General features: G+C 41.0%; 1 protein-coding gene across 1 annotated transcript in view; it reads right to left on the bottom strand.

Moving 5' to 3' along the window:
• The window catches only part of SMCHD1 (structural maintenance of chromosomes flexible hinge domain containing 1), a 3,546,415-nt gene that overhangs the window by 703,833 nt on the left and 2,817,449 nt on the right, over positions 1 to 25,133 (bottom strand). The window lies entirely within an intron of this gene.

Raw genomic sequence — 25,133 nt, 5'->3', positions numbered from 1 at the left:
AAAACCCATGAGTTGACAGAGAGATATAAACTAAAGAACAACCATACAGCAATATTACAGACTAGTTAAATAATGAAAAGTACAGTTTTGTACCTACCATAAATGTAGATGTTCGAAGATCCACATTGCTGCAGTCCTTACACTTGGGTAGTCCGCTGTCCTCGGTCGGCCCGAATATCAAAGTATAAGGCTGACGTCGGTCAAGGCGCATTTGACTGACATCAGGACGTCAGGGTACAAATGCGCATGACCGACGTCATATCCTCAGTCTTTTCTTGCCCCAGATGTCAGAAGACCCTAAAAATAAAGGTCAAAACCAAAAGACAGCAAACAACCAACCAACCACCCTTGCACTAACTATATGTACAAAATATACAATATACACAATATGTACAACCCAACCCACACAACCACCTCTAACTGCAGAGGGGAAGGAGGGAGGGTAAATTGGACTGCAGCAATGTGGATCTTCGAACATCTACATTTATGGTAGGTACAAAACTGTACTATGTTCTTCATCTCACATTGCTGCAGTCCTTACACTTGGGTAGAATCCCAAAGCAGAGGTAAGGGAGGATGGCTAACTACAAGGAAGCAGGAGCTGCCAAAATGCCTTGCAAAACAGCAGTGGCAAAACCAGCCCTGGATTTAGAGTAAAGTGGCAGGTGATAATGCCTAGAGAAAGTATGCACTGAACTCCAAGTAGCTGCCTCCAAAATATCCTTGGTTGCCACTCCCCTCAAAAAGCTGTTGAAGTGGCAGTAGCCCTAGTGGAATGAGGCCTAATCCCAGCTGGAACCTCCTTGCCATGATGGGAATAACAGAAAGCAATGCAAAACCCAATCCACTTAGAAATAGTTTGTTTTGACACAGGCTTGCCCTGAGAACTCAAAGCAAAAGAAACAAACAACTGCTGAGACTGCCTGAACCCTTTAGTTCTGTCCAAATAATAACGCAACTGCCTGTGTACATCTAAAGTGTGCAAAATCTTTTCCCCTTTATTTTGGGGATTTGCATAAAAAGTAGGCAAATGAATAGTTTGGTTTAAAGCCACACTAGAAACCACCTTAGGCATAAAGGAAGGATTAGTACGTAATGATACCCTATCCTTATGGAAAATCAAAAAAGGCTCAACCACCATAAGGGCCTGCAATTCAGAAACCCTTCTTGCAGAGGTAATTGCCAACAAAAAAGCAGTCTTCCATGATAAATATTTCAACTCAGAAGTAGCTGCAGGCTCAAAAGGTTGTAGAGTGAGTTTCTCCAACACAAAATTGAGATCCCAAGCAGGAGTAGGAGCTCTTCGTGTGGGTCTTATATTCTTTGCCCCTCTAAGAAATTGCTTGAACAAAGGATGAGAAAACAATGGTGGGACACAATCATAGTGAGCCGAAATTGCTGCAGCATGAACCTTAATAGAAGAGAAAGACAAACCTTTGTCCAGTAACTCAGTAAGATATTGAAGAGCCACACTCAAATTAGGCTCAGAAACATCAAAATCTTTTGCTGCACTCCAAAATAAAAATCTCTTCCATTTATCTGCGTACACTTTTCCTTGTACTAGGCCTTCTAGCTTCCAAAATCACATTCAAAACTTGTTGTGGAAGTTGAGACCCTCTATGGTTCAAAACAGAATATGCCAGGCTGTTAGGTGAAGAGAGTGAAGTTTGACATTCAGCAAATGGCTGTCCTCCTGTGACAACAGGTGTGGAATCGAAGGCAAAGGCCATGGAGGCTTCCGTACCAGACTTCTCAGTAATGGGTACCAGTGCTGTCGAGGCCAATCTGGAGCTATTAAAATCATCCTTGGCTTGTCCTGTCTGACCTTTAGAAGTACCTTTGGGAGGAGAGGCAGAGGAGGAAAGGCATACACATGAAGATTGCTCCAATTGAAAGAAAGAGCATCCACTTTCCAAGCTGTGGGATGAAACCTTTTTGTGCAAAACTTTGGCAGCTGATGGTTTAGTAGAGAAGCGAACAGATCTATGTCTGGAGTTCCCCATGACACTGTCAATTTCTGAAATACATGAGGATCCAATTTCCACTCGTGGGGATCCATAATTGCCTGCTCAACACATCTGCTAAGGAGTTCTGTGCTCCTGGCAGAAACCTTGCCTGAAGATTGAGCTGTAAACTGAGAGCAGTCTCCCACAAAATCATTGCTTGCCTGCATAGAGGATAAGAATGCGTTCCCCCTTGCTTGTTGATGTACCACATGACAGTTGTGTTGTCTGTTAGAATCAACACCTGCCCTGGAAGAAGTAGATCCTTGAAAGCTATTAATGCAAACTGGACTGCTAACATCTCCTTCAGGTTGATATGTAGATGTTGTAGTCTGGCAGGCCACCTGTCTTGTATCCACTTTCCATTTAGATGAGCTCCCCAAGCTTTGTCTGAGGCATCTGTCGTTAAAATCTGACTCGCCTCTGGCCGGGTCACAGAGAGTCCCTTGTTTAGGTGACATTCCTGAGCCCACCACAAAAATTCCTTTTGAATGCAAGGTATTATTTGAATGACAGTGTCTAGATCCTGGCAGTGCTGTGTCCATACATTTTGAGATACCATTGCAGCTTCCTCATATGCAGTTTGGCATTGGGAAGCACCAGAATACAAGATGCCATGAACCCTAAGGCTTGAAGGACTGTCCTTGCAGTCAGCCCGGACTGATGAGAAAGCTGATGGAAGTAAAGGGATAGACTCTTTTGTTTGTCCGGGGTTAAAAAGGCCATCTGGGATGCTGTATTCAGTCTCACACCCAGAAAGCACATGTCCTGAGAGGGTACTAGACTGGACTTTATTTCGTTCACAGAATACCCCAGGCATCTTAGCACTGCTATCACATATTCCAAATGATGAAGAAGCTCTTCCCTTCCTTGAGCCAGAATCAGGCAGTCGTCCAAATAAGGATAGATCTGTATTCCTTTTAGCCTGAAGAAAGCTATCACTGGAGCCAGAACTTTCGTGAATACTCTGGGCGCAGTAGATAAGCCAAAGGGCAATGCAGAGAACTGATAGTGAGAAGTCCCAGCTCGAAAACGCAGATACTTCCTGCAACTTAGTCTGATAGGAACATGAAGGTAAGCTTCCTTGAGATCCAAAGTTACCAACCAATGATCTTTGCCCAGCAGAGGTAAAAGCTGCTGTAACGTCAACATTTTGAACTTGGGAATGTCCAGATAAGTGTTGAGGGTAGATAAATCTAAAATTGGTCTCCACGTGTTCCCCTTCTTTGGTACTAGGAACAGGCGAGAATAAAATCCTAGGCCCACTTCTGGCATAGGGACCGGCTGTATGGCCCCTATTTGGAGTAACAGAGAAACTTGCTTGTGAGCCTCTATTCTTTGTTGAGGAGGAACGTCTGGCATGCCTTTGAAAGGAGGCAAGGTATGGAAATAAAACCTGTAACCGTGGTGTATGATATCCAATACCCATCTGTCTTGGGTAATTAAATTCCAATTTTCTCTGAAAAGTGCCAACCTTCCTCCCAAAGGTGCTGCCAGACGAGAAGGCTCCGGCAGCTGAAAAGGTAAGGTCATTGGGTCTGTTTACGAAAGGACTGACCCCTGCCCTCACCCGAAGACTGTGCAGGAGAACTCCCTGTTCTAGGCCTGAAAGAGCCCTGAGCTCTGCCCCTACCACGTCTAGCTCTACCCCTAGACTGGGAATCATAAGAAGGATACGTCCACCCCTTAGTAGGCCAATTTCTACTAAACTTTGGAGGCTGGACCTGCAAAAAATCTTTAACAGTCTGCATAGACTTAGCCTTGTCTTCCATTTTCTTTAAAACTGCCTCAACAGGAGGACCAAACAACACGTCAGATTGTAAAGGAGCATCTAAAATCCTTGTTTTAACATGTTCAGACAAATTTTGATCCCTTAGCCAGGCGTGCCTGCGAAGAACTGACCCAGTGGCAGCCACCCTAGACGAGGCTTGTACAGCATCAAAACCACATTGCAAAGAATGCTTACCCACCTGTTCAGAAACATGTACTAAATCCTGCAACTCTTTACAATCAATACCTACTGCCAGAGCATCAACCTTAGACTTCAATTGTGAAAGGAGATAGTTTTGGTATTTCAACATGTGAAACTGGCAATTCAAAGCCCTCATAGCAAGAGTGGAAGAAGTATAAACTTTCTTTCCCCATCTATCCAAGGCCCTAGCCTCTTTGTCTGCCCTAAGCAAGGAATACACAAAGTATGATAATCCCTATGCGGTATCTGTTTCCCACAAGAAATGCAATTATTGACTTTTTCTGACATCCGGTAAATGACTGAGGCAAGAAAAAACTAAAATATTCCCCAACGGGGTACTTAGCCAACTTTGAACTCGGTCTGAAACTTCGAAATCGAAAAATCTCAGAACGCCAACCGGCACTTGCAATGCTGCTTCTGCATCGGACCATGCGGCAAAAAAGACTGAGGATATGACGTCGGTCATGCGCATTTGTACCCTGACGTCCTGATGTCAGTCAAATGCGCCTTGACCGACGTCAGCCTTATACTTTGATATTCGGGCCGACCGAGGACAGCGGACTACCCAAGTGTAAGGACTGCAGCAATGTGAGATGAAGAACATCTGATACTTACTAGATACTGAAAAAAAAGAGGTACTAAAAAGAGAAATAACTAAGCTGCGAAGGAAAAAAAAGTTATGTACTTACCATAACGTTTGATGTTTGTAGTCCATCTCACCCTTCATTCTTACACTTGGGTTCGGAGCCGAACCTCGGCTCCGATTCGGCCATTACTCTAGCTCAAAAACTTCTGGTTGACTTGTGGCTAGGAGGTATCCCATCATGCATTGCTAACCCAGATCTTGTTTGCTGCGAGGAGAAACATACAGAGACAAAGAACAAACCATGTCGAAAGGACACAACATAACAATAAGGCAATAGTCACTCTACCCCCAGGTTCTGAAGGGGGTGGGCAGGAAGGAGGGTTTGTAAGAATGAAGGGCGAGATGGACTACAAACATCGAACGATATGGTAAGTACGTGACTTCTTTATGTTCTGTAGTCCTAACTCACCTTCATTCTTACACTTGGGACAGCGTCCCCAGTATCTTCATCTTGGGTGCTCATTGGAAAATGCTCCTCAGTACTGTGGAACCAAAGGAAGACCTGTTCCTGAAAGCCATATCCAATTTGTAGTGAGTAATGAATGCATGAAGTGAAGCCCATGTTGCTGCTGCACAGATATTATCTATTGTGATTTTAGCCTGAAAAGCTACCGAGGTAGACAAAGACCTGGTAGAATGAGCTTCCACCTTGAAGGGAAGATCTTTGCCACTGGATGTATAGACAAAGGAAATGCAGGTGGAAATCCAGTGAGACAGTCTGAGTTTAGAAACCGGGAGGCCCTTCCTTGTATCTGAAAAGTAGATAAACAGCTGATCTGATCTTCTGAAATCCTTAGTTCTGTCAAGGTAAAAATGCAATTGTCTATGTACATCCAGTTGGTGAATTTTGTACTCTGCCTTGTTAGAAAAATTAGGGAAGTAAACAGGTAATTCAATGGATTGATTAATATTGGCCTGAGAAGAAACTTTAGGAATAAAGGAAGCGTTTGTCCGTAAGGAGACCCTATCTCTGTGAAACACCAAATAAGGGGGCTTAATGGAAAAAGCTTGCAGTTCAGAGACCCTCCTTGCAGAGGTGATAGCCACTAAAAATATAGTTTTCCATGATAAAAACGTAAGGTCAGAAGTAGCTGAAGGTTAGAAAGGGCTTGAGGTAAATCTATGGAGTACGAAGTTCAAATCCCATGGTGCCACCAGATCCATGACTGGGTGTCTTAACAAGGTGGCCCCTTTAAGGAAAGCTCTACACAGTCTATGAGCCATAAGGTTAGGGTCATTAGAAAAATGAAAGGTAGAAATAGCGGTCAGTTAAACTTTAATAGTGGCAGCTGCTGAACCTTGATGGAACAACTGAGTAAGGAACTCTAAAATGTCAGAAATGGGAGCTGTGTAAGGATCAAGGTTTCTCTCATGGGCCCAAAGGGAGAATCTTTTTCCATTTACTGGTATAAATCCTTCTGGTAGAAGGTTTGTGAGAGGATGTCAGAATGTGTAGCACTTAAGGAGAAAAGTCATGAAGCCTGACTAGGGATGGAATTGGAGCAGCCAAGCTGTCAAACTGAGGGTGTGGAGAGAGGGATGGAACACTCCTGATATGTTTGTCAGCAAATCTGGCACTGGGTCCAGAGTCCACGGTTCGTCCATTAGATGAGGTTTGAGGAAGGGGAACCAAATCTGGCAAGGCCAGTAAGGAGCAATTAGGATAATTTTGCTTCCCAATAATATTGCTTTCTGAATAACCTTCAATATCAGGGGGAATGTTGGAAAGGCATTGAGAAGTCCCAAGGGCCAATCGTGAACGAGTGCGTCTCTGGGTGTCTCCCCTTCCGGGGGAATTAGGGTGAAGTAGCTGCTGCATTTGGCATTGAGAGGGGTGGCAAACAGATTGCAGCAAGGCTGACCCCATTTGCAAAAAATCTGTTCTGCAATGCATTTGTTCAGAGACCACTCGTGAGGCATCAGAATAGCCCTGCTGAGCCTGTCGGCTATCACGTTGGATTTCCCCGGAATGTGCGTTGTGACCAGGAAGCATTGGGAAGACACTGCCCACTCTCACACTTGAAGGGGTTCTCTGCAAAGGGGTAAGATTTGGTCCCTCCTTGTTTATTTATATACCACACCACCAACATATTGTCTGAATGGATCACAACCGATCAGAGAGGGAGAAAGCTGTGAAGTGCTTGTAACACCAGAAGCACCGCTCTCATCTCCAAGACGTTGATATGCAAATGAGCCTCGTGCTCCTGCCATGTGCCTTGGACTGTTCTTCCTAGATAATGCCCACCCCCCACCCAATCTGGGAGGCATCTGTGGTCACGGTGGCAACAGGGAGGGAGGAACAAACGGTCTTGCCTGTATTTAGGTTGCTGGTCTGAGTCCACCAGCGGAGATCCTGTTTGCATGAATCTGTTATCAGGATGGGGTGAGAAAGGTGTAGATACTGTAGTGACCATTGGGCAAAGAGTAGCCACTGCAGAACCCTCATGTGTAGTCTGGCCAATGGGACTAATGTTATTGTAGAGGCCATCGTCCCTAACAACTTGAGCACCATCTTTGCTTTCGCTTTCCTTAGAGGAAATAAACTCAAGTCTTGTTCCCTGAGGTTCTGAATTCTTTCTATGGGAAGGTAAGCCCTCATTGATACGGTGTTTATTTCGGCACTAATAAAATTCACATGCTGAGGGGGCGATAATGCAGATTTTTGCCAATTTACTGTAATCCATAACAGCAAGCAAGTTGAAATGGTAGCGTCCCTTGCCTGTAACAGTAGATGCCTGATAGTGGCAGTCAGGAGCCATTCGTCCAGGTACAGAAACACTTGAAATCCCCGACGTCTCAAGTGAGCCATAACCACTGCCATGCATTTTGTGAACACCCTGGGGGCTGTGGTGAGACCAAAAGGCAGGCCGCAAAACTGATAATGACTGGCCCCCAGCCGGAAGTGTAAGTGACTCCTTGATGCTCTATCTTGATATGGTAGTATGCATCTTGGAGGTCAAGGGAGCACATCCAAATGTCTTTCCCTAACAACGGGAGTATCGACTGTAAGGTGACCATTCGGAACTTGGACTTCTGTACAGATTTGTTCAATTTGCTGAGATCCAAGATGGGTCTCAAGTCCCCTGTTCTTTTTGGCACCAAAAATAATCTGGAGTAAAGTCCCTAATCCTACTTGGTCTGCGGGGATGGGTTGGATGACTCTTTTTACAAGCAACTTTTGGATTTCTAGAGTTGTTGAATCCCTGTGATTGGGTGGAGCATCTGGGATTCGTCTGATCCAAGGGGGTGGAGAAGAGAAGGGAATATGGTAACCTCTGGTAATTATCTTTAATACCCACTTGTCTTGAGTGATATCATTCCAGGCTTCTGGGTATACAGATATATGACCCCCGACTGGCTCCAGAGATGCTCAGTCGGGCCTCCTTTCAAGAGTGCTGATAGGGACGACAATGAAAGGAATCACAGTCTCCCTGGTTCTGCGAGCCTCCCCTGCCTTTAGGGCAGTGTCTACCATTATTTCCTCCTCCTCTGCCTTTGGAGAAGGAATCACCTTGTGCATCCTGAAAAAACCTCTGCGACGTCTTGAACCACATTTTTCTGCCCTTTTGGATAGGGTCTAGAAGTAATGGAAAAATGGAGTCCCACGGCAGACAGGGTTTTTCCTTCCTATTTGCACCTGGTGAGTGTGTCCTTCACCTTGGTTCCAAACAATGAGGATCCATCAAACGGAGCATTGGTAACTGTAGACTTAAAGGCCTCTGCAAAGTTACACAAACGCATCCAGGAGTGTCTTCTAAAAGAAACTCCTGAACCCACTGCTCTACTTGCTCCGTCAGCTGCGTAAGATATTAGCCTCATGGAGGAGTTTACAATAAAGTTTAAGGTAGACATCTGTGCGTTGATCTTCTCAGATACCGCTTCAGATACATTACCTTGCAGAGTCTCTCCCAGTTCTTTTAGGAGATCTCTCTGGAGCCTTGTGAAATGAGACAGGTAGTTCAGCGATCTAAGTGAAAAGCCGCTGAAGAAAAGACACACTTCCCATAACTATCCATTGTCCAAGACTCCTTGTTCAGTGGATAGACAGTGGAGGAAGTCTCAGCAAGTTCCTTTTTGGTGGCTACTGCCACCACCATGGCATCTACTGGAACGCCTTTAGTAAGAAAGTCCTTGTCCTGGGGTGCTGACAAAAATTTAGTTGGTCTTCTAGGAACCGGTTCCACAGAATCAGGAGATTTCCACACCTTTTGACTCACTAGATCCAGTAGCTCATCAAAAGGTGGAGACATCCAAGAGGTGGAGGGGATGAGACCCAAAAGCCTACAGGTACACTGACTCCTCCTCAGAAGGGGATGTGGTGAGCCAGCCGCCTCTCTGTTTCAGGATCTCAAGGATATCTGCAAATAAGATATCAGAGGACGACTTGGGGGACCCTTATGACTCCTCGAGGTCAGTGTCTGATGTAATGGACTCATCAGGGGAGTCAACATGTTTCCTCTTACAAGTTTTCTTCCTATGTGGCTCCTCAGAAGTGCATTCTGGAGAGACCATGGATGACTAGGGACCACTCATCGAGGTTTCCTGAGGCTGCCAGACTCTGCTGTGTTGGGAGAGAGAGGGAGCTGAGACTGAAGTCAGCGCTTTGGGGGAAGAGTGTCGGTACCTCTGGTTGAAACTGAAGACCTGGATAGCACACTCCCCATCACCTTGAAGGCCGATCCTCCCAGCTTCAAAGCAGCCCCCCACTCCGAAGATGCAGAGGCAGTCCTCGGCGCTGAGGAGATAGGCTCCAAGGCAGATGTGGGGTCCAAGCTCATCCACGCCAAAGCACTGAGAGGTAGGCTCAGAACAGAAGAGGTTCAATTCAAAGCGTTGCCCTTGGGCCCGACCGGAGAACTGAGGACCCTAGACCCCACGGACAGCACTGAAAGGGTCGGAGCGGATATCAGAACCGAGAGACCAACTGAGGTCGCTGGAACCGACCTTTCCACAACCTAAGGAACCGATATCTCTGGCTCCGAAGGCTCAGAGTGGCTTGGAGGAACATCAACAGGGTGTTAAGGGCATATTAGGCTCCAGAGCTGACTGGGATGGAGCCGAAAGTAAATTTACCAGCGCCGAAGTCTGAAGAAGTCTGCGCACCACTCTCTTGATGTCCTCATCAGAAAGGCTCCTAGAGGACCTGGAAGATAGTGTGGGGGACCTAGATCGTTGGAAGATAGGTGACCTAAGAGTCGGGGAGACCGGTCGGAGTTTAGCTTACTGGCTCCAAGACACAGTCTCAGTTATCAGCTCTGAAACTCCTGGAGCCGAAACTGATGGATTCACCATAGAAACCTCTGTCGGCCCTGAGACCAGTGGAGCCGGCGAGGATGTGGTAATTTTGGCAATTTGTCTAGCAGCTCTGATGACACAGAATGAGTGGGCGACCGCCTTTTTGCAGATTTGGTTTTGTCTTTCTTAGAGGAAGAAGTTTTAGAGCTGGAGGATGAAGAAGTTAATTCCTCCTCAAAAGAATGCTTCAACAGTCCTTTCAAAATAAGTTTGTTCTTCCTCTCCTGAAGGACACGGGGACTGAAGGCATGACAGAACACACAGATTGTGCCCATCCGTTAAGAACATTTTCTGGGCACATTTTTTGAAGCCCAAAGGCTTGTGGTCCTTAGTATCTTTAGACATAGTGCAATAACTACTTTCACACAGAAAGTCAGGCAGCAGCAAGACAAACAGGGAGACAGAGGACTAGGTCCTCTAACTTAAACGGGCCTAGCCTAAGGTGAAAGGAAAATGAGCAAGACCGACAGTACAAGCGAAGTGATGCAGGGATACACAACAGGTCAACGAAAGAACGGCCAATCAAGCACAAACAGTAACTGCAGCAAAATGTCTATGACAGACAAGTAATGCGAAAACACTAAACTAATATAATACAATTATTCTGTCAACAAAAGCTAGAAAAACGTATATAAAGTTGTCACTTAGCCACAGCCAAGAAGAAGCACGTCTCAGCTCAACGAGCAGCAAACAAGATCTGGGTTAGCAATGCATGATGGGACACCTCCTAGTCACGAGCCAACCAGACGTTTTTGAGCTAGAGTAATGGCCGAGCCCAAATGTAAGAATGAAGGCGAGATAGGACTACAAAATATTAACCCTTATAAAAATAATTAAAACAAACAACAAAAGAAAGCCCATGTCAAGAACAACACATGACAGTCTAAAACAAAACATACAAAACCCAATATGATCTTTAAACCAATATTCAATGAGGTCCAACATTGCAAATAATGGAAATCGCAGTCAAATATAAATAAAACAAATGTGAAGAAAATGACCTTAAAGCCAACTTCAATAAGGTCCAACACTGTAAGCCAACAAAGAATTATGGAATATCACATCAAAATGACAGGCTGTAGTAATCTCAATGTTAAAAATGGGTGGCCAGTCACAGTTCTGGACACATCACTGCTAGCAGTCTGATCCACTTCTGACCACTCCAAAAGCAGACCAGGTAACAAAACACTGCTGCTAGAAGCTGCCAGTGCAGAGGATGGGGTAGACTCAATGATACTACAAAAAAAAATCTGTCCTTTCAGATGATGTTAAACAAAACATCACCGAACTATAACAAAGCAAAGCCAGGAGGATAAAAGTCCAGATCACCAGAAATCAAAAAAACAGTCAGAAGGTTAAAGAAGAGAAGATCTATCAGGTTCTGCCCAGAAGTAGAGGTCAACAGTACAGGAACCAGCACATCTGAGAGAAACACCAAATGGAGTCCCTGCATGAAACTCGCACATAATTACAGATTTTGGGAGGAAAGTATTATTTTCAAAATTACAATCTCACAAACATTCCAAGCATTTTGCCCTGATTGAATTAATAAAGCTAGTGTGGAATATCCGGTAGTAATCTGCCTTATATTACTTCCAACAAGGCAGCGAACAATATCTGAAAAGTCTCTTGCATGAAAACCACAACCATTCAGAAATTTCATATAGATAAGTCTGTTTCGGGATTTCAGGCCAAAAGCACTTCAAGCATTCTACCCCATAACAGTGCAACACTCAGCAAAATAAGGCTTAAAATATATCTGTAGCAATCCAAATTAGAGAGGAAACAGGACGCAGCAAGAACAGGAGAATGAAGGTATCCCCTTGCATTAACACAACTCCAAAACCAATAAATACAATGACAGGTACAAAAACAAGAGATCAACAAAATACAACCCTCCAGCTCACAGAAGTAAAAAAAAAAAAAAAAAAAAAAAAATTAAGAACACACAAACAGCTTTCTTTTGCAAGCATGCACAGAACCTAGTGAAGAAATACTGCACGTTAAGTACATGAATAACTTCAAGTAAGTTACATAAAAACAGTCAGATGAAGCTCTTTATATGCTATTCCCCTCTGCAGATCATCAACCCTCTCTTCTTCAGTAACAATCATATAGGCAGTCATGTAGTTTTGTGGAATTCCTATCCCTAGGTGGCCAAAAAACACATCCATCAACATGGGACATTCTCTGCTCTCCCTTGGCATTTATGTGTTCCCACATATATAACTATGAGAGCTACCATTAACCAAGCTTGAACACTGTGTACACATTCTAGAAGCCTTGCGGCTAGTGTCAGACAAGCCTCTGGTTGCACAGGATAAATCTGGCCAACCAGGCCTACAATATCCTTCAACCACAAGATGGGTGAGCCATTGCGAGCTACTCAATCCTACCCCCCACCCAACCCCCACTCTTCCTGCACCCAAGACACTTGTCCAACGCAGGTCATCTGGGTTGGAAGTTTCAGTTCCATCCTTTTATGCCACAGAGCAAGGAAACAGACATTTCTTATTCATACAAAATTAGACTTGGAATGGCTTACCAATGAGCATAATTTAAATTAAAATAAAAGTTACACTTTTGCAGTAAACTCCAAGGCATCAATTAATCCTGTAACAGTCATGTTCTTGAAAACAATGACATGCAAAAGAACTTGCATTTATTAACAAAAGAGGTGGCATTTCCTGAGTACATTAAACAGATAAAAGCAAATATGATACATTTCCTAAAATCAACATGTCCTGATTCTATAATAACCAATTTACAGCACCATAACAAGGTCTAATCTGGAACATGTAGTTCAAAGTGGGTGCCAAATAGAAATACACACAAAAAATAAAACACACAGAAAGATAACCAAATCAGAAAACAGTACAAAAAGTTACTAATGCAGTGTAAGACTAAAGTGGCATTTTATCTCAATCTTTATTACTACTGTTGAACAGATACTTGCACACCCATAGCAATGACAGAAACAGTAATAAAGCAATTCAACAACTTTGGAAAACCAACTACATTCTGCAATACCACAATGTGTACCCTATACAGACACTACAGCTGGGCTCTCAGAACCCTACAATGTACAGTTCCCTTAATAAGCCAATTACTTTGTCACACAGTGTGTGCTCCTTCACAGTTACTCATGCTTTCCTCAATAAATCTGCTCCTATATACCCAAGTGATGATCTCACCACCTCTCAACAGCTCCATCTCATTTTAACTTTTACACAGACTATAATCCTACACCCACCGGGGGAGTGACCCTCTTCCTCTTGAATTTTAAAACCATGTGTGTAAACTGTTTACACCCCACTGAATATAACAGACTAGTCCATATTCGTTACTCTCCACAGTGCTCTGTGCTTCCCCCATCCTTATTCCTAATGCCATCTGGCTCATCCACTTTCAAGACCTCCACCACTATCATATCTGCCCTTTCCAGCTCCCTCTCCCTTTTCTTCCTGGATATCAACCATTCCTACCAACTATTCTCCTTAATCTTTGTACACATTCTGCCCATACACTTGGATGCAAGTTTTACAGCAGTATCTAATCTCCTACTTAACCTACCTGACACATAAGATTTCAACTCTTCACCCCTGCTCCACACTGATTTCTACCCTACAACTACCAATCCAGAGATACTTACAGCCAGCACACATCTTGTCACATACTACCTAAGCCAAGTCTCAGTTTCTGTTCCATTTCACATCCACACCACAGAATATTTCCATTCTCCGGTTTACCATGCCACTAGCATGATGCCTGAAAAGGAGTCCATTTTTTTTTTTTAGCTGGACTTTGGTTCATGTACCACAAATGCAGCATCCTCTGTGGCATATCAGTGTGGGTCCACCTTCTGTAGAATAAGACACATTCTCTTCCCAGAATTCTTATATCACAGAGTATATATTCCCTGTTCCAGTCTTCAAGTAAATTAATCACGTCTTACCTACTCTGCTGCTACTCCTCTTACTACATATAATGTAGGAGCTATGTTAGAACACTGACTAGCTAAAATGTTGACATAAATAACATCGATTGCACATTATTAATGTGGCACAAAATCAAAGTGCCACAACATCGAAACGTGCGTCCCAAAATCCAAGCTTATATATACCAGTTCTGAGATCATACTACAGCTTGCACTGTGTAATGTTCTAGTGTTTGATTTTGTGGCACTTGAATGTTGTGCCATTTCCACAATGTGGGATTGACATTCTGGCTAGTCGACGTTCTAACACAGATCCAAGATATATCCTACAACCCCTGTCTTTCTTCACAAAAGCCCAATAGAATGTTTATACTCCCCCCCCCCCCCAATTTCCTCACTTCCATCCCTGGTACCCTTCCTTTTTCTTGCCTCACAAGTCTTTTTATTTCTTCATACTCCAGTCACATCTCCCTACTTTTTACTCCTCTCTGTCCACCTCACAAAACTTTTGAGGTCTTCATTTTCTCCTTCCTGGCAAACATCTTTTATGTTTCACTAATAATTTAACTTTCCAAATGTATATCATCCACAACAGATTAATGCAATCTCTCTCACTGTTCCTTTGTCTACCTCCACACATCCAATAACTCTTAAAAGTATTATCAGAAGGAAAAAGATGCTGGAAATTGGGCACCACTGCCTTGTTCCTCTGTTCATATATACTGTTCTTGATAACCCTCTGTGCACTATTAGTCTCAGTTCTTAACACTTCGTACATTGTCCAAATCCTTGCCTAGAATCTCTGCCTTAATGCTCTCTCTTCCAGCACTGTAAATGTGAACATTCATTCAAAAGCATCAAATGCCATTTGTATACAAAAAATACTTTCTCTACCCCTTCAGTGTACGTCTGTTTCAGTTAGGGAGGCACAAGATACCACTGATCCAATGAGAACTCTGCTTTCACAAGGTCCACTTGATTTTGTAATGCTAAACCTGTTATGACCCGTTCCAGGCATGCTGCTACTACTCTTGCATAAACCTTAGCCTTGGCATCAATAACAGGAAAACCAAACAGTGTCTTCCAAACCAAATAGTGGAGGAAAATCCCCTTCCCATGGTTGGGGAACCAACTAAAAAAAAAAAAGTAAATTATGTACTTACCATAACTCTGTTGTCATTATCATTCTTCCTCGCGTTTGGGTCATCAAATCCAATCCTCAGATCCAACTCAGCTGCATTTATACAGACTAGGCTCCAAGTCTCAAGCTCCTCCGTCTTCCCATAATGCTCTACTCTCTGCCCAGCCTCCTCAGATCGAGTTTGGTGCCTAAATGCCTAAAGGTGCATAGTAAAGATTGAAAAGAAGGAAATAAACCAAAGGCTCAAACTGGGAACTCCCAAGCAATGTTCCACAGGTCTTCTAGGAACCACTAGGTTGGGGGACAGCTGGGAGGGAAGATGAGGAAGAATGAAAATGGGCAACACAGATACCAAGTTATGGTAAGTACATAAGTTATAAATCTGATGTTGTCCTTTTCATTCTTCCTCACAGGTGAGTCAGAGTCCTCAGCTATGTAATCCTTGGGTGGCCTCAAGGAAGGATATGCCGGAGCACTACAGAACCAAAAGAAAGCCCTGCTCTGGAAACCATGTCCAATTTGTAATGCGTCACAGAGATATGAGTTTTCGACAAGGTGGCTGCAGCATAAATATCGTCAACTGATGCTCTAAAAGAAAACGAAGATGATGTAGACAAACGCATATGAATGGGCCTTAGCAGGACGAGGCAACTGCAGCCCATTTTTGGAACAGATCAGGGAAATGCATTCGGTTATCCATTTAGCTACAGTAACTTTAGATACCTCCTGACCTAGACTGCTGTGTGAAAGACAAATAATTGATCAGCCTTTCTAAACTCTTTTGTTCTGTGAAGATAAAAACATAGTTGCCGAAGAACATCAAGCAGATGCAATGCATATGTTTCCCCGTTGTTTGATAAATTTGGAAAGAAAACTGGCAATTGTATGGACTGATTCAAGTTAGATTCTGTGGCTACCTTGGGCATAAAGGAGAGGTTAGTACGAAGGGATACTCTATCCTTATAGAAAATGAAGCAAGGTGGTTTAGACTACTGTGCCTGAATTTCCGAGACCCTTTTTGCTGATATAATGGAGTCTAGAAAGACAGTTTTCCAAGAAGGGAACTTCAAATCACAATCACTAGTTGGTTCAAAGGATTTTTGAGTTAGGCCTTGTAAAATAATGATAATATCCCAGAAAGGCGAAGAATCTTTAACTGGAGGTATGAGCAGAAAGATTCCCCTTCATGAAGGCCTTACATAGTTTGGAGGTAACATGACAACCCAAAAGATTCCCCGAATAGAAATTCAAAAAGGCTGCTAGGAGAAGTTTAATAGTAGAAAAACACTCCTCCTTTGGAAAGAGACATAATGAAGAGAAGAATGGCTAAGATTACAGCTGAAAAAAAGATAAATGTTTTCTTTGGATGCCCAAAAAACAAATCTCTGCCATTTACTCCTATAAACCCTCTTGGTGGAAGGTTTTTGAGAAGCTAGCACAATGTCTCTAACAGTGGAAGCAAGCTACGGCCTCTGTACAATTACTGGAAATGGAGAAACCAACCAGTCAATTTGAGGGTGTGTAGACTGGGGTAATGAAACTCTGACAGATGGAAGCGGAGGTGTTGTTTGGGTTTCAGTATCCATGGAGGATATTTCAGGTGAGACTAGAGAAAGGGGAATCAAATCTGATGAGGCCAGTATGGGGCCAATGATGATTACTTAAGTCTTCAACCATTTTGCTTTCTGTAAAGATTTCAGGATCAAGAGTAGAGGAGGATAAGCATAGAGGAGACTGGGGGACCAATTGTGAACAAGAATGTCCCTCGGGGACTCCCCTGGAGGGGGTGATCACAGCAAAAAAGCTGCTGCACTTGTTGTTCTGAGGAGATGCAGAAAAACTACAGCAGGGTTTGCCCCAGCGGCTGAAAATCAAGTTTGTTGACTGAGGGATCACTCGTAAGGGGTCAGAATGGTCCTGCCTAGTTTGTTTGCTAGAACGTTGGACTTCTCTGGTATGCGAGTTGCAAGTAAAAAAGCAGCCTGAAGACATCATCCATTCCCAGACCCTCAAGGCCTCTCTGCACAAGGGATATGAATGGGTTCCTCCTTGCTTGCTGATGTAACAGACCACTGATATGTCATCTGTGTTAATTGCAATGGTTCCTAAAGGGAGAAAGTGCTGAAAGCCCTTGCAGTGTAATAAGAACTGCTCTCATCTCCAGAATGTTGCAATCTGGTCTCTATGCGAGTCCACATACCTTGGACCATCTTTCCCTTGAAATGCAACCCCCCCCCCCCCCCCCCACAGCTGGGAAGCATCCGTGGTCAAATACAGAAAATAAGCCAGCAACAAGTGAGCCGTGTACCAGTAGTTTAATAAACTACTATAACCACATTACATGCAAAACAGACCGGTTTCGGCCAACAGAGATTCTGGCCTTCATCAGTGTATTACAAACAGCATAATAGTGATCAGATCTTTATATAGTAAATGAAAACATATCATTGGTTGAGAATTACATATTAATCAGTGAACTCATGAATATTTATATTTTTCAGTAACAACCATATAAACTTGAAAATTATATATAAAAGTACAATCATAAATATTCATTTAGTCCTGGATTAAATAAAGCTCCAAGTTTAGTGATCCATTTTTTCTCCCTAGCATCTAATTTCTTATGCCAACCAGATTTATAGGTACGATCACCAATGAGTTTATCTATAATAATGAAATGGAATTGAGCAGTCGGATGTGTAAGGGTGTGTTTATATAATGCATTGGTGCTTCTTTTACATTTAATATCGCTAAGATTTATCTGGTTGCTGGATATACTGCTTATTATAACAGTGTTTACTTTGAACTTATCATTGTTTTTCATGTTCATCATATATCCTAGCTAACATTTTGAGGGAGTAATAAGTGTATATTATGATTATACCTAGTACAATACCAGATTACTAATTTAAATACTATCTATTTACATTTGTGAATATTACTTTGTCTATCGACAAACCAGATGCAGAAGAGCACACCAACGGAGACGGAAACAAGCGTGGTCAAAAAATAAAATACTTGTTCAAACACCATCCACGTTGTTCCCTGATGACAATAAAACGTATCCAACACTGCAAAATGAATAACTCCAAATGCGAAAAACAACGTATACTTCTGAGTAGGTTAAAAACGTTTTAATTAACAAGTAGAGTAAGCGCTTTCGCCAACAGGCTTCTTCAGACTCTTGGTACAAACAGACAAAATTTCACTTAGTTTAAAAAGCCCACCATACAATCTCATTGGTCGCAAATCTAACATATTAAGAATTAAAGTGATACTCACATCTCATAACCCATTGTTGCATATACATTTTTAAAAAACTTTGAACTAATCACACCTCATGAGGCTTGCATGAAAACTCATAATAACTAATGTTGTAAATCATAATCTAATAGCATACAGACATCATGAGTATTGTGCAAAAACATGTTCATGTATAAATTGGGCACTGTTTTAGAGTGCAGTTACTACCAATAGCCACCTAGTAAAAGTGTGATCTGCAAGCATTTCAAAACATTCGTAACAAATACAAACCAAAGTCTGAATACAAGTTTGCACTAGGCAAAAACAATGAATCTGTATTTCATACACCTGTCGCAAAACTTATACTTCTTGAAATTTCATAAGAACATAAGCGTTATTTAAAAATATATATATTTTCCTACAACTGAAGATTCATCACAGGTATTTGTCTAATATAGAAAAACACCAAATATATTAAAATTATCATTGAAAGCCTTTTACATATGTAAAAGGCATTATTAGTTATACAGAAACTCCCTATATTCACAAATTAAAAATAACTTGTCCACAATCTAAGCTGTTCAAATAATGTACAGTCCTAGCTTTGGTTATATACTGTTGCTGGACAGATACAATTTACGTGCAGTGTGTTCACCTGACTTATTATGAAATATTGTGATATACTCAAAAAGAGTATTCTTCGATTACATATTTATTTATTAAAATTTTATTATATTGAAACTTCTGCATAAAGCATCACACATAGAGTGTCATCTATAAGTCATCTCATACTAAAAGCTTCTTAAAATTGACATTACTTCAACTGAATTATAACTAAATAGTTAATTCATGGTGTTGGGGTCAATAATCAGGTCTGTATATTTAAATACTAAAAACCTTTGGTTACTTCACTCTACGTAACCTCCTACTTTTGAGAAATGGTTTGATATGCACCTTATCATTAAGACCTGGGGGTGCATCTGCTCTCCATCTAATAATCCACCGTGTTTCACATTCTAGTGTCCTATTAATAAGGTCACCCCCTCTAAAACCATGTGTAAGGCTTTGAATGACAAAAAAACTGAACGTATGATGTGTTCCTACTATTTTACAGTGTCTGGATAGTGCGTTAACATCCGAACCTATCCTAATCTGGTAGTTATGCTCCCTGATACGTTCTTTTAGACTGCGGTTCGTCTTTCCTACATAGTAGGCAGGGCATAAATTACAGGTAGCAACATATACTATATTCCTACTTGTACAACTAGTATTAGTATGGAAGTTAAATACCTGCTCTGTGATAGGATGTTTAAAAATAGTGCTTATGTTGATAAAAGGGCATTGATTGCATTTACCGCATGGAACAGTATTTCTATTAGTGCATCCATCCTTCTGCTTATTGGTTGCATATCTCGGCCTACAAAGTAAGCTTTTCAGGTTGGGGTGATTTTTATAGGTAATACTTGGTTTAGGCCCCACAACCTTACTCACCTCCCTGTCTGACAAAAGAATGTCCCAGTGTTTCTGCATAAGTGCCTTAACCTCCAGGTTAGTCCTACTGTAAGACAGGTTAGCTCTCACCTCAACTTTAGGTGTGGTATTGAATTGTAGGTGTTCTGACTGCTCCATGAAATACGGTTTGGCTGTGCTACTCCTCAAGGAGTTTACTTCTCTGATTTTTTCATCAATGTCTCTTTCACAATACCCTCTCTCTAAAAATCTATCTCTGAGTTCATGTATCCCTTTCTTATAACACTCTTCATTGGGGTTTAGTCTGGATACTCTCATAAACTGTCCCTTTAGGACGTTGTTAAAGACATGCATTGGATGCATGCTCTGTCTATGGAGTAAATTATTCCTATGGCACCCCTTTTTATGTATAGAGGTATTCAACATGCCATTGGCTAATTTACAAACTTCCACATCCAGAAACGAGATTTTATTGCTAGAGAAATTCATAGTGAACTCCAAAAATTCTGTGGTCGTATTAAGATACTTGACAAAACTTTTAAGAGATGTCTCATCTCCTAACCACACAAAAAAGAGGTCGTCAACAAATCTACAGTACATACCCACTTGTTCCTTGAAAATGGTGGTTCCATATACATATTTATCCTCCCATCTAGCCATTACAAGGTTGGCGTAGCTATTGGCACAAGATGTGCCCATAGCTACGCCATCCTTTTGTAGGTAAATGTCTTCACCAAAAGCAAAGGCATTATTGGAGAGTACCATCTCCAGCAATAAAGTAATCAACTCAATCTTCCTGATAGGAAAGGTAGAATGTGCTTTCAGATAATCTATAATGTAGCCAATGCCTGTTTCATTGGGGATGACCGTGAACAGGCTAATCACGTCCAAGGTCACTAATAGGAAATGTTGATCATCTCTAAGATTGCGTGTGTACGTGTATAAATCCAATAAAAATTGCTTACTATCTCTCAATATTCTTTTGTTCTCATTGACTAAAGGTCTCAATAAACTTTCTAAATAAATTGAGAGAGGTTCAGTAACCCAACCCTGACCCGCAACGATGGGTCTCATCGGCGGGTCAGTATGGCTTTTATGAATCGTTTTTTGGAGAGAAGACGATCGGTCAGCAGAGGGAGGCAGAAGAGGAAGGGGTCCATAGAAGAACAACAGGGCCCCACATTAAAGAAAATGTGGGCGAGGTCAAATCACTAGTGGTTAACTTATCAAATAGAAACTTGAATAAGTATGAGGAACAAGTATTAAATAAAGGGCTTAATTTTATTCCCACAAAAAATAGTGATGTAGTTGACACCATTATAGACACTAAACTCTTTATTAGAAATATGTAATTAAAATTGGATTTTGGACAGCAGAATGATAATGCAGGACCTAGTAGGTTCCGTGCGAATAGTGTATACATTCCACAGTTACATCCCACTATTGAAGTATTTGGAAAGGTGTTAGAGAACGATATATATGATTGTTTTCAGAATAGGAAAGTAGTGAAACATGGCCAGAATTTAAACCATAACCAAAGGAGAGCTTTAAATGAACTCAAATCTGATGAGTCAATAGTGATTAGACCAGCTGATAAAGGTGGGCCAGTTGTCCTGATGGATACCACATATTATAATGCCAAGATGAAACAAATGTTAAATGACAACCACTTTTATTTAAGAATCAATCATGACACACTGGTTGATAAGGTTTTTAGTGTATATTATACCCTAGATGATCTTATCATGTCCTCAGATATCACTAAAGAATTATATGATTTTTTCAAGGTAAATGATCCGATCATCCCAGTTATTCAAGGGTTACCAAAGGTTCATAAAAGCCATACTGACCCGCCGATGAGACCCATCGTTGCGGGTCAGGGTTGGGTTACTGAACCTCTCTCAAGTTATTTAGAAAGTTTATTGAGACCTTTAGTCAATGAGAACAAAAGAATATTGAGAGATAGTAAGCAATTTTTATTGGATTTATACACGTACACACGCAATCTTAGAGATGATCAACATTTCCTATTAGTGACCTTGGACGTGATTAGCCTGTTCACGGTCATCCCCAATGAAACAGGCATTGGCTACATTATAGATTATCTGAAAGCACATTCTACCTTTCCTATCAGGAAGATTGAGTTGATTACTTTATTGCTGGAGACGGTACTCTCCAATAATGCCTTTGCTTTTGGTGAAGACATTTACCTACAAAAAGATGGCGTGGCTATGGGCACATCTTGTGCCAATAGCTACGCCAACCTTGTAATGGCTAGATGGGAGGATAAATATGTATACGGAACCACCATCTTTAAAGAACAAGTGGGCATGTACTGCAGATTTGTTGACGACCTCTTTTTTGTGTGGTTAGGAGATGAGACTTCTCTTAAAAGTTTTGTCAAGTATCTTAATACGACCACAGAATTTTTGGAGTTCACTATGAATTTCTCTAGCAATAAAATTTCGTTTCTGGATGTGGAAGTTTGTAAATTAGCCAATGGTATGTTGAATACCTCTATACATAAAAAGGGGTGTTATAGGAATAATCTACTCCATAGACAGAGCATGCATCCAATGCATGTCTTTACCAACGTCCTAAAGGGACAGTTTATGAGAGTATCCAGACTTAACCCTAATGAAGAGTGTTATAAGAAAGGGATACAAGAACTCAGAGATAGATTTCTAGAGAGAGGGTATTGTGAAAGAGACATTGATGAAAAAATCAGAGAAGTAAACTCCCTGAGGAGTAGCACAGCCAAACCGTATTTCATGGAGCAGTCAGAACACCTACAATTCAATACCACACCTAAAGTTGAGGTGAGAGCTAACCTGTCTTACAGTAGGACTAACCTGGAGGTTAAGGCACTTATGCAGAAACACTGGGACATTCTTTTGTCAGACAGGGAGGTGAGTAAGGTTGTGGGGCCTAAACCAAGTATCACCTACAAAAATCACCCCAACCTGAAAAGTTTACTTTGTAGGCCGAGATATGCAACCAACAAGCAGAAGGATGCACGCACAAATAGAAATACTGTTCCATGCGGCAAATGCAATCAATGCTCTTTTATCAACACAAGTACTATTTTTAAACATCCTATCACAGAGCAGGTATTTAACTTCCATACTAATACTAGTTGTACAAGTAGGAATATAGTATATGTTGCTACCTGTAATTTATGCCCTGCCTACTATGTAGGAAAGACGAATCGTAGCCTAAAGGAACGCATCAGGGAGCATAACTACCAGATCAGGATAGGGTCGGATGTCAACGCACTATCTAGACACTGTAAGTTAGTAGGAACACATCATACGTTTAGTTTTTTTGTTATTCAAAGCCTTACACATGGTTTTAGAGGGGGTGACCTTATTAATAGGACACTTGAATGTGAAACACGGTGGATTATTAGATGGAGAGCAGATGCACCCCCAGGTCTCAATGATAAGGTACATATCAAACCATTTCTCAAAAGTAGGAGGTTGCGTAGAGTGAAGTAACCAAAGGTTATTAGGATTTAAATATACAGACCTGATTATTGACCCCAACACCATGAATTAACTATTTAGTTATAATTCAGTTGAAGTAATGTCAATTTTAAGAAGCTTTTAGTATGAGATGACTTATAGATGACACTCTATGTGTGATACTTTATGCAGAAGTTTCAACATAATAAAATTTTAATAAATAAATATGTAATCGAAGAATACTCTTTTTGAGTATAACACAATATTTCATAATAAGTCAGGTGAACACACTGCACGTAAATTGTATCTGTCCAGCAACAGTATATAACCAAAGCTAGGACTGTACATTATTTGAACAGCTTAGATTGTGGACAAGTTATTTTTAATTTGTGAATATAGGGAGTTTCTGTATAACTAATAATGCCTTTTACATATGTAAAAGGCTTTCAATGATAATTTTAATATATTTGGTGTTTTTCTATATTAGACAAATACCTGTGATGAATTTTTAGTTGTATAATATACATATATTTTTAAACAACGCTTATGTTCCTATGAAATTTTAAGAAGTATTGTTTTTGCGACAGGTGTATGAATTACATATCTATTGTTTCTGCCTAGTGCAAGTTTAAAATCAGATTTTGGATTGTACTTGCTACGAACGTTTTGGAATGCATGCAGATCACACTTCTACTAGGTGGCTATTGATAGTAACTGCACTCCGAAACACTGCCCATTTTATATATGAACATTTTTTGCACAATACTCATGATGTTTGTATGCTAATACACTATGATTTACAACATTAGTTATTATGAGTTTTCATGCAAGCCTCATGAGGTGTGATTAGTTCAAAGTTTTTTAAAAATGTACATGCAACAATGGGTCATGAGATGTGAGTATCACTTTAATTCTTAATATGTTAGATTTGCGACCAATGAGATTGTATGGTGGGCTTTTTAAACTAAGTGAAATTTTGTCTGTTTGTACCAAGAGTCTGAAGAAGCCTGTTGGCGAAAGCGCTTACTCTACTTGTTAATTAAAACGTTTTTAACATACTCAGAAGTATACGTTGTTTTTCGCATTTGGAGTTATTCATTTTGCAGTGTTGGATAAGTTTCATTGTCATCAGGGAACAACGTGGATGGTGTTTGAACAATTACTTTGTCTATATTCTGTGTATTACATTTAACCAAATACTCAGGTTTATCAGACTAAGTTTTGAAGTGTCACTTTTAGTGTTTAGCTTTTGTACCTATCTTTCAGATCAGGGGTCAGCTTATTCACTCTACATCATATAACATGAGGATATGAACATTTTAAATAATTTCCAGCATTATAAATAACATTAATATTATTGCCCATTGTGATAATAGGTATACATAATCTTTTCTATTTTCTATTTTTTTATATTTTTTATATTCAGTATTGGATATTATCTGGGATCTGACCACAATTGTCTCTGATTTTTTGTTCTCTGACCCTTCGAAAAAAATAGTTTTTAGTTTTTTTGTTTGTAGTTTGAGGTGCCTTACTTTAGACCCATGTCAGATACACAAAGAGCATAGAATTCCATCTATATTATACCATTATTGTCCTGTGTCTAACGTGGCTTTAGGGTGCAAGGGTTTGCACAAACTGCATTTTGGCCATTATAGTTTGAATATCACCAACTGTTTGTTTTTGACACAGGGTGTGGTTGCTCTTTATTGTTTCATTACAATACATTTCTGATCATCTTCTATGATGGATTTAAGTAAAATATTTTTGGATCTATCTTCGGATAAGGATGATTTGGCACCATTTGGTATTGGTGTGGGTATTGATGGCTCTGATATTTCTAATCTCTTGAAGCCAGAACAGTTATGTCAAAAATCATTTGATGATCTTAATAAAAATATGAGATCATTGAGATCTGATGTATGGCACCTAAAACTACTGAAAGCTTATTTGGCCAAGGAC

Source organism: Protopterus annectens, chromosome 3.part0 (genome assembly GCF_019279795.1).
Source record: "Protopterus annectens isolate FY-2018-M chromosome 3.part0, PAN1.0, whole genome shotgun sequence".
Taxonomy (NCBI): domain Eukaryota; kingdom Metazoa; phylum Chordata; order Ceratodontiformes; family Protopteridae; genus Protopterus; species Protopterus annectens.
The sequence above is the reverse complement of the archived record's forward strand: the minus strand, read 5'-3'. Positions and strand labels throughout refer to the sequence as shown.